This window comes from Sciurus vulgaris, assembly GCF_902686455.1.
Source record: "Sciurus vulgaris genome assembly, chromosome: 14".
In the NCBI taxonomy this organism is placed as follows: Eukaryota; Metazoa; Chordata; class Mammalia; order Rodentia; family Sciuridae; genus Sciurus; species Sciurus vulgaris.
The window spans coordinates 73,946,393-73,956,684 of NC_136475.1; positions in this window are offsets into that span (position 1 = coordinate 73,946,393).

Below are 10,292 nucleotides of genomic sequence, written 5' to 3' on the forward strand. Positions count from 1 at the left end.
CTGGATGATTTATGGTTCATGCTTTTGCAATAGGGGTCGCACACAACGTAGTCCTGATTACCAGCCTGTCTTTCCCCCTCTGTGCAGCCTGACGTCCAGAATAATCTAGTCTGCTAATTGAGCCTCTTCAGGAGGGCCAGGGTGTGGCCTTTTGGATGGGTCAGAGGCTGCCGGAGCTGATGGATGCTTCCTGGGAGGAAAGAAGGAAGCTTCTGGAAGAAGCCTGCACTCTGATGCCTTTCATCCATTTTTGCCCTCATGGTGTCTGTGTTGTTGTAAAAGTGAACTCGAGTTTGGGAAATGAGAACTGATCCATATATCAGCTGTTTATTCAACTGAGATGACCTCATGCCATCTCTTGGGATCCCCAAGATTAGCCATTTTGGGCCATCACAGCTTCTCCAGGGAATTACGCAGAGGGAAAGCTCCAAGCGTGAATGCTGTATGTATTGTCACAGTTTTTCTCTTAGAAACTTAGTGAGCTTAGTGAGCTGGGCTGGTCACTGGACTTCAGACTGGGCTAATGCTGACAAGGAAAGCAGGCTGAGGCGCTGTCTTGATCCCCCTGCCCTGCACTGTGCTAGCTTCTCAGCCTTCCGGAGGTCGAGTCAAGGAAGAGCACATTCATGTACCCCTGCTTCTTCCTTCTCCTTCTAAGTCAAGATATATGGCCCAGTAAGAATAAAACTTCAAACAAAGTGGCTGTGTCCTTGAGGAAAGAGAAAGGGCGCTAACACACCACTCTGGCAGAATGGCATTCACCAAAGCTTTACTGTGTGATGAGCACCTCTCTGATTGATCTCACAGAACTGGAAGGAAGACGAATTCTAGGATCTGTGTGCAAGCTTCTCTGAACTCTGACAGTGTTTTGCTTCTTAAGCAGAGTAGTTGGTTGTGGGTCCGTTCCTTACTTTGGCAGGTTTGTGTGGAAAAGACTCAGTCACAACAGTATCTGAAACTAAGGACTGGCACTGCAGAGAAACTAAATATTCTTTATCAGGATGCCCTTAAACTAGTTTCTGATGAATGACAGTCGTCAGAATTGATGGATCTTCAGTGCATGGTTTCATGCTCCCCACTGATATGCAAAATGGAGGGATCGTATTCCTAAGGCGTACAGCATTGTGCTTGCTTGCATTCTCCTTCTTCTGTGAATCAGTCCATACATCCGTCTATACATATAGCCATTCATCCTTCCAGCCACAGAAGGAAAATCAAATGCTAAAGGAGAGCCTATCTTGTGTCAAGTACTATGTTAAATACATTTTACATACAGTATCTCATGTAACCATATTATTATGTGCCAAATACTATGCTAAATACTAAAAATATTGAGGTCAATGAGGCATAGCCTCTGAGTCAGAGGTATTGGTAGAGTAAGTGAGGCAATAATCTAAGAAATCAAGGAACTAATAAGGCACAAAGAAAAATTACAGGAATCAGGGAAAGATGTCAGTGGACAGTGTTAGGAAATGAAGTGGGACTGGTTATAATTTGGTTATGCAGAACCTCAGCACTGGTCAGGGTGACAGAGTGGAAGCCTTGAAGAGGAAAAGTTCAGCCAGGGAGAGAATTGTAAAATCTGAACTTATGAGGTTGAAATCATGGACCCATGAGTTTTACTAAAGGACTTAATTATAATTCTCATAGAAACTAATTTTTCCATATTTTTTATTGGTGCATTATAATTATACATAATGGTGGGAATCGTTACACATTGGTACATATGCACAATATAATAGTATTATTTGGCCAGTATCATTTCCCAGTATTTCCCCTGTTCCTCTCCTCCTCTACTTCTCTGGTTCCTTTCCTTCCCCCTTCTTTTTTTTTCCTTTTTCCTCTCTAGCTTCCGCATATGAGAGAAAACATATGACCCTAGACTTTCTGAGTTTGGCTTATTTTGCTTAAGTAATGCTCCCAAATTCCATCCATTTTCCTGCAAACAACATAATTTCATTCTTCCTTATGACTGAATAAAACTCCACTGAGTATATATCTTACATTTTCTTTATCCATTCATCCATTGACGAATGCCTCGGCAGGTTCCACAGTTTGGCTATTGTGAATCGTGCTGCTTTAAACGTGTATGCAGGTATTGCTATAGTACGATGGCTTTACGTCATAGAAGATCATTCTACCCTCAGTAGTTAACCACCCCAGAAGAAACTGTCTCCTACACTCTTAGACACATCTAGGATACTTAGATACTTAGAACTATTGAAATTATCCATATTGTGAATTTGCTCTTAACCTACAGTATGCTGCTATTCAAGGTCCCTATTTTTTCCTCCTGGGTGGAGAATCGAGATCACATAAAAGTTCTTGGATCCTGAAAGATTAGGCAAGGTACAGACAGCCTGCTTACCGAGATGGCCTAGAACCAACAAGAGACAGAGTCGTACATGCTGGAGCCATTAGGGTTTGACTTCTTCCTTTCCCGATGTTTCAGGTTTCCACACCACACCGTCCCTTGCTCATATCCAGGAGAATCTCTTCTTTTCCTCTACCTTTGCAAGAACCTTGATGCATCAGCATCCCCATGTGGTCTCTGTCTCCAAACTCTTGTTTTCTATGGCTTTTCCCTCTCCAAATAAAAGCACAGATCAGCCCTTCCCTTTAAAGAACAAAAACAATCAAACTTTTCCCTTTTCCAAATCCTTGCTTGCTTTTGTTTATCACTCATCAATTCCTCACAGTTCTCCCCACTTTCTTATTCCATTTCCTCTTGTCTAAATCCCCATTTAGTCTAAGCATGTCTTGGTTTCCACCCTCTTGCTCCACCTAAATGACTCTTTGTGTATGTGTTATCTACTGCTGCGTAACAAATTTCTCAACTCTTTAACTGTTCACAACAGCAAAACAGTTGTTATCTCACACTTTTTCTGAGGTTCAGGAGTTTGAGAGCGATTTAATTGGGTGGTTCTGATGCAGGGTTTCTTGCACCCTTGCAGTGAAGCTGCCAGCTGAAGCTACAGTCACCTCAAGGTCAACTGGGGCTTGGGCACCACCTCCCCATCCCCTCACCTCATCATTCCTCTTCACCCTTCTCTCTCGATGTCTGACTTTCTTCTCTCTTGGTTTGCTTCCCACTTCTCAGGCTCAGTTCTCACTCTCTACTCCTCTTTATTTGCCTCCTACATGTTGACATGCTCCCAAGCAGAATGTCCTTTTGTTCCTAATTTTCTCTCCTAAACTTGCTGGCATCAAGGTGAACTCATAATGCTTCTCTTAAGCCTTGTCCTCCTGCATTGACTACTTGGGAGTAGTCACACTGGAACTGCAGCTGTCCCCCAACTTCGGAAATCTCAGCAATGCCTAAATAATTAGCTGAATTGGAGGCTGCAAACCATGGAGTCTTGAGCAAGTTTATTTGTTTAAACTAAGCAGCATTTAAAAACTCTGAAAAATAACAAATACCCAGGTTTTCATCTACTTATAAAACCTGAGTTTCTACCTCATACAACAGATAAGGGCCAAGCAACAGCTACCCTGTTTATTCTTAGCATGTGACATCCAATATACTGTGCAGTTTGCCATTGGTATATCTGGCGTACTTTTCTGTTTTTGTTACCTACATAGACTGTGGTAGTGTATGTCTTAGTGTTATCTGGAAACACAGAGATAGGTTTTTTAATGTTGCAGAATTCCATTGCATATATAAAAATATAGATACTTATGGCAATAGTACAGGGAATTGGACTTCGCATTGCTCCAGATTGACTTCTAAATAAAGAGAAAGGAAATCAAGTTCTGTATGAGTGAAGACTGGAGCATTTTAGCATCTATGATGTCTGCTCTCTGTCCTCTGATGTTGTTAACTACTAATGTAGAAAATAAGCTCTCTGATTAATTGGTTCTCGTACAGCATTTAGAATACATTTGGTCCGAGGACCATGGCAGGACCACTCCAATTCAATTATTGAGTCATTTAAGTTAGCATGGCAATTTCTTTCCTCTTGGTTCGACTCAATTATTTGAGTCAATTGACTTCTTGTGGAACATCAGCTCTGATGGGAACGATGTGTCGCTTTCCTATACTTACTCCACTGGGAGAGGAGTCAAGACCCCAGGGGTCTGAGAATCACCTCTCCTAGAGATCCATCTCCTTCCCTAGCTGTGGTCGCAGGTAAGAGATGGCACTTGGTTTATGGTTTATGTTGGGTAAGCTCAGCCCTGTAGACCAAAGTCACACAACCTGAACCTGAAAAACTGTTTCTTTACAAACAAAACAGAACACTATATTTTTGAAAACTCCAAAGATTTACTATATTATTAAACGAGGGATAAATAACATGTAGGACAAGTTTATAAAAGAAGAAAACTGTTCCCAAATGGTAGTTTGTTTAATCTGTTTCATTTCCCTGAGAATATTTTGCAGGTGCAATTAGTGTCCTTCTCTGATAAAACTTGTCTTCCAAACACCTCTGCTACCTTGTCTGCCTGCAATTCACTGGTTATATTTATGATCTTATTTTCCCACCTATAAAGAGCTTCAGGAGTCTAATTTTTTCAGGGATCTTTATTCTCTTACAAAAGTTTATCTACTCCTTCCCTGGTTCCTTGCATAAAATGAGAACTCAGTTTAAGACTAGGTTTCTTTTAGAAGGTCTGCGTATAGCATTTTTTCTCTTCTCTACTGTACTAAAATATAGTACATAAATAAAATTATGGCATGAGCCCAATACACTCCTATTTCAACAGAACAGTTTCTCTGCAGGCACTGAGGTTTAAGTATCCTATCAAATGAAATCAGAATTTCCCCTCCGAGTGACTATATTTCAGAGATCTCATTACCTTTGGCAGCAGGAGAAATTGGTCACTCTTCCTTTAATTTAGGCTGTACAGGCAGGGGAATAAAACCAAGTCTTCTCAACTCAAGTGAACCCAAAGAATTGAGTAGCCTCAAATGGCCCAAGTTGCTATTTTACACTCTTAGCTCGTGTCATTGAAAGTAGGGTTGGGGTTCTAAACAGGCGGGCCATCATCTTAGGTTTTCACTTCTTTAGCTGAGTGTACATAAAGTTGACTCTCCATTCAAGAAGAAAGGGAAAGTAAGTGGATCCTGGGTGGAGGCCGTCAAAAACGAAACAAGGAAACAGGATAACCAGGCATTTCGCATTTCTTATCACATTTGATGTCATAAAATCTTGATAAGAAGGTACTGTGCTTGTATCATTTTTTTGGAAGGGGGGTATTATTGGTGTAAGGTATGAGACTTTGAAAGACATGATAACTGGCTAGGATTCTTTCCCAGGTCTCTGTCCCACTCCCCGACCTATTTTCTTTCTATTGTCCCATACCACCTGGAGCAGAAGGGACAGGGAGAAACAACTAGTGTAAGGAATTATGACCCATCCACTTGAGGGTTCTGTCGAGTGGGGCTTGAGAAGCTAAGGGGAAGATGGCAGGCTAAGAAATACCCAGTGAAAAGGCTGAGAAGTGAGTACACGGTCCCAGGAGACCTGGGAGAACCTTGAAGACCTAGTCTTACATTTTGATGATTTTGGAATGTTTGGGAGGCTTTTTTGGTTCTTTTAGCCTAAAGTGAATGGTGAGTGATGGAGAAGGCTGTGTATTCTACCCAGGAAGGAGGAGGAGCAGCAGATAGCAGACTTGATCTGACTTGAGTGCTGAGAGAAGGACTCTGCTTGCTGTTGGGAGACAGACAACGGGGGCTCAAACAGAGAACTAAAGAAACAAGTCAGGGTGAGATAGGATGGTGATAAGAACCAGGTGCAGGTGGCAGAGAGAGTGGCGAGTGGCTGAATTTAGATTGTATTTTAAGGTAGAGCTGATGTTATTGCTGATGGATTGAATGCAATGTGTAAGCAGAAGAGAGAAATCAAGGATCATGTCAAGATATTTTGTGGCTAAGAAATGGATTGAAAGACTATCAACTAACTGTTATGAAGAAAGAGCAAAGCGGAAACATTTTCAGAAAGGTGGAAGGGAGCCCAGTTGAGATAAGGATATAATAACTTCCATATATCTATTAATTATTCAAGTGAAAACTTTGGGAAGACAATTGGATAAAGTCTGGAGATGCTATACATGAGTTGGCTATCAGGGCCAGGGGTATGACAGCAATGTTAGGTATCTAAATCTGTGGGATTGAGTATAGTCACCAGGGGAGTGGTGTAGAAGGAGAAGAGGAGAGACCCAGGGACTGAGGGCCACTCTGACTTTTGTGTTAAGAATTGCCACTGAATGACCTTGGCACCATCAATTTCTCTACTCCTGTACCACCATCCAATCCATCAATAAATCTCTCTTCCAACCACTTTCATGGATATCACCCCTATTCAGCCCACTGTGATCCCACACATCAGTGATTGAAGTTGACTTCAGTCTGCTTCCATTCTTGGCCCCCTATAGCCAATTCTTAATACAAAAGTCAGAGTGCTCCTTGCAAAATGTCAGTCAGATCATGTCACCACCCTTAAACTCTCCAAGGACTTCCCTTGTCATTCAGTGTAAAAGAGAAGAAATCTTTATGACTCATAGTGTGGTTATGTATTGGTTAATCTGGGATAATTCATTTATATCTATTGTTCTGTATAGTCATTAATAGCATCACTTCCTTTCTTCTCAAAATGCCCTGTTTGTATAAATTATCTTGTCATCCACTTTACATATTTTCTGTGATCTGGTGCCCTGACTCCCTCTCTACTTTCATTTCATTCTACTACCCTTTGTCCATTGCATTTCAGGTACACTGCCTTTTGGATTCCTCAGGTGAATCAAGCATGGTCCCATCTCAGGGATTTGCAACTGCTAGCCCTTGTGTATGGAATGTTTTTGCTTTATGCATCTGCATGGTTGTCCCTCTGTTTCTGCAGATGTCTGCTCACATGTTATTAGAAAAACTTCCATGCCCAGCACTGACTGTCGGGTCTCAGATGCATGACCGCCTTCTGTGTTGTCCCCTGTGCTGCAGGGACTGAATGTCAGATTCTGTTCCCAGTAGACATGTAGCTGTGTTCTACCAAGGGAGGCATTCATGCAAGATTACTATCCACAGGAAAAAGAAGCCATTCTGTTTGTGGTAGTGACAGCATCTCCAGCTGAGGTACTTATGGCCACTGAGGGGCTTCTAGCATGTCACTGGCTGTGATGATCTCAGCTGTGACAGCAGGGACTGTGTGTGGCTCCTGAGGAGCTCAGTGACAGGCAGGAGTCATAGGCACCTGTATCAATGGCACAGGAGCATGGAGATGGAGGCGCAAGGACTCAAATGAGTGTGGGTGTCAGGAGCCCTTGAGTGGCTGCACAGGCTTCCCTGGAGTGGCTGCACTTGCATTGCTACAGGATCCTGTAGGAGGAGGTGGGAGTGAAGCAGGCCAGGCCACACCGGCCCCTCCAGGGTTGTGGATGAAGCTTTCTTCAAATCTCTAAGCTTGGGTTCCTCAGTATGTAACTGTGTTCAGAGACAGTCTTTTTTTTTTTTTTTTTTTTTTTTTTTTTTAATGGTGCTGGGGATTGAACCCAGGACCTTGTGCATGCAAGGCAAGTACTCTACCAACTGAGCTATATCCCCAGCCCAGAGAGTCTTTAAAGAGGCAATTAAGTTGAAATGAAGTCATTAGAGAGGGCCCTATCTTAACCTAATTGGTGTTTTTAAAAGAAGAGGAAATAGGGTTGGGGCTGTAGCTTAAGGGTAGAGTATTTTCCAAGAATGTGTGAGACCCTGGATTCCATTCCTAGTATTAGGAAACAAAAAACAATAAACAAAAAACAAAAAAACAAAAAAAAAAAGGAAATTTGAAAACAAGTGTGTACAAAGGGAAGATCAGGTGAGGACCCAGGGAGAAGATGACTCTGATAGCTAACCATGACTAGGGTCATGGTTAAATATTATTCTGGGGGTGTCTGTGAGGAAACATGTTTCTGGATGAGGTTAACATTTTGGGGGGTAGGGGGTACCAGGGATTGAACTCAGGAGCACTTGACACTGAGCCACATCCCCAGTCTTATTTTGTATTTTATTTAGAGACAGCGTCTCACTGAGTTGCTTGGCTCCTTGCTTTTGCTGAGGCTGGCTTTGAACTCTCCATCTTCCTGCCTCAGCCTCTCCCCTGGGATTACAGGCATGCACCATCACCGTGCTGGCCTTGAGATTAACATTGAATTAATAACCTGAGTAAAGCAGACTGTCCTCCCAATGTGGGTGGCCTGTCAGGTCTGTTGAAGGACTGAATGGAACAAAAGATGGAGGTGCGGGAGAATTCCCTTTCTGCTGAACTGACTTAGAGCTGGGACATTGAGTCTTCTCCTGCTTTCAGACACAAAGTCAGACTGGAACTTACACAATCCACTTCCTGGTTCTCAAACCTTTGGGCTTTGACTAGAATCAGCTTTCTTGGGTCTTGAGTTTGCTGACTGTGGATCTTAGAACTTCCCACCCTCCAGACCCCATGAGCCAATATTTTATAATAAATCTCTGCATCCATCCATCCATCCATCCATCCATCCATCCATCCATCCATCCATCAATCCACCCACCCACCCATCCATCCATTCTATTGGTTCAGTTTTTCTGGAGAGCCAAAGTAATACAGTGGCCACTTGCAAGACGAGGAGAGAGGCCTCAGGAAAAACCAGTCCTGCGACACCCTGATCTCAGACTTCTCAGACTGTGAGAAAATAAATTTTTATTGTTTAAGCCAGCCAGTTCATGGTACTTTGTTATGGAATCCCTAGGAAACCCACTCATGTGGTAGTGGCTTCTCACAGTACCAGATCTCTGGGTTACATACTTCTCTCCCCTTCCCACGTTCAGTCTCTTTAACACTTTAAAACACTGTCTATTCTATGAAGTCCCTTTGTGCTTAAAATACCTAAGGTGGTTTCTTTTCTCTGACTAACCCCTGACTGATACAGTATTTGCCATCAAGGCTGACAGCTCCGAATGTTGGATCAACTGCATATATTGATATGGGTGCAATGGCAGAGACTTTGCAATCGATGTGTTATTATGGGCCACTGGAGTGATTACAGTCAGTTTGCTTGTTTAGTGGACTGAAACCTGGGTTTTCCAGCAACCTAATTCAGTGAAGTTTAGGTGCTATGACTTCTCTGATGTAACAGAAAAGAGGGAATCCAAAGGCTTAGAGATGGGAAGTTTGGGATATATCTCTCAGTTGTAACCTTCCATCATGTGCCCAGGAAGACCCAGAACATTAAGAAACATTGATGAGAGAAACGTAGTCATTTTGCAAAGCTCTGTAGTGTCTGTTTCCTGCTGGCTACAAGAGAAAGTGATAGATGTCACTATTACAGTACATTCCCCAACTGGCCAAGGCCATGGGGCAACACTGAAATTCTTGGACAATGTGGGCCCGGTTACTTAAATGGTTGCCAATGGTGGCTTCTCACTGGATGCTGTGATCCAGTGTAGCTGTTTGATTAGTGTCTTACTGATCAGTAAATTTGATCAGAAACTTTTGAGATCTGGACAATAGTCCTATTGTCACCTTGTTATCACAGCAGAGGATTGGGGTCTTTCACTCTAGTCTGCTCAGAGACTCCCATACTACCTTGTGACACTACCACAGTTCCACAGTGTAAGTATTCCTCTGAGGTTTCTCCATAGGACCTGCATCCAAACAGCACGTAACTGTGTGTTGAGGAAGGAGAAATAAGGTCATTAGGAACTATAGACAAGAAATTAAACTAATGTTAATTCCTGGGGACCTAAATATATTCATGATCTACCAGCATATGGGACTTATGACTGTTAGATGGAGTGTTGGCCTAAAACTATCTCAGAGTGGGTTTAGAAAGTCTTTGAATTTTGAAAGTTCACAAATGCCTGGTTGGAATAGAATTAAGGGTACTGGGCAGAAGTACCATGTTGATTTCCTGACTTGTGGACTGAGGGTCATTAAGGTAGGAAGATCTAAGCAGAAACTTCTGGAACTTCCTCTCCTTACAGGCAGTACACCAAGGCTAGTGCCATACACCTGAATAAACTGTGCCACCATCAGAGACTTGACAGATTTAGGATGGTAATTCCAATATCCCTACTTTAACCTGCCTGTTGGCTTGGCCAGAAGGTAGCTGAGTCAAGGAGAATGACTGAGTTTTTGAAAATTTAATCAAATGTAATTAATAATTGCAGCAAGTGATGTAGTGGACGTAGATGTCATGGGAGATCAGAGCCACCTGTTCATCCAACTGACTTATGTTCCAGGACCATTCTACTTAATTATGGCTTGCTGCTGTGCATGCCCAATGCTGCAAAGTGGGTTTCAGATGATGGCCAGCTTATAATGAGCTGCTGTGATTGA